This window comes from Morone saxatilis, unplaced genomic scaffold (genome assembly GCF_004916995.1).
Source record: "Morone saxatilis isolate NCDOM2014 unplaced genomic scaffold, NCSU_SB_2.0 Contig15, whole genome shotgun sequence".
Lineage (NCBI taxonomy): Eukaryota > Metazoa > Chordata > Actinopteri > Moronidae > Morone > Morone saxatilis.
This window is the reverse complement of record NW_023339707.1, coordinates 25971508-25971790: the sequence shown is the minus strand read 5'-3', so window position 1 is coordinate 25971790 and position 283 is coordinate 25971508. Positions and strand designations below refer to the sequence as shown.

The 283-nt window shown below is 55.8% G+C and overlaps 1 protein-coding gene across 1 annotated transcript in view; it reads left to right on the top strand.

The window, feature by feature from the left end:
* LOC118324133 (ATP-binding cassette sub-family D member 1-like) overlaps nucleotides 1-283 on the top strand; it is a gene marked incomplete at its 5' end in the record, with an annotated part of 9316 nt that overhangs the window by 2525 nt on the left and 6508 nt on the right. The gene's annotated exons all lie outside the window — the stretch shown is intronic.

The window sequence follows — 283 nt, the reverse complement described above, 5'->3', positions numbered from 1 at the left end:
CTCCTCTTCCTCTCCTCCTCCTTCTCTCCTCCTCTTCCTCTTCTCCTCTTCCTCTCCTCTCCTCCTCCTCCTCCTCCTCCTCTCTTCCTCTCCTCTTCCTCCTCTTCCACCTCTTCATCTCTTCATCTCATCCTCCTCCTCTCCTCATCTCATCCTCTCATCCTCCTCCTCCCCTCCTCTTCCTCTCCTCCTCTCCTCCTCTTCCTCCTCCTCCTCTTCCTCCTACTCTTTCACTCCTCCTTCTCCTCCTCTCCTCCTCTCCTCCTCTTCCTCTCATCCTCCT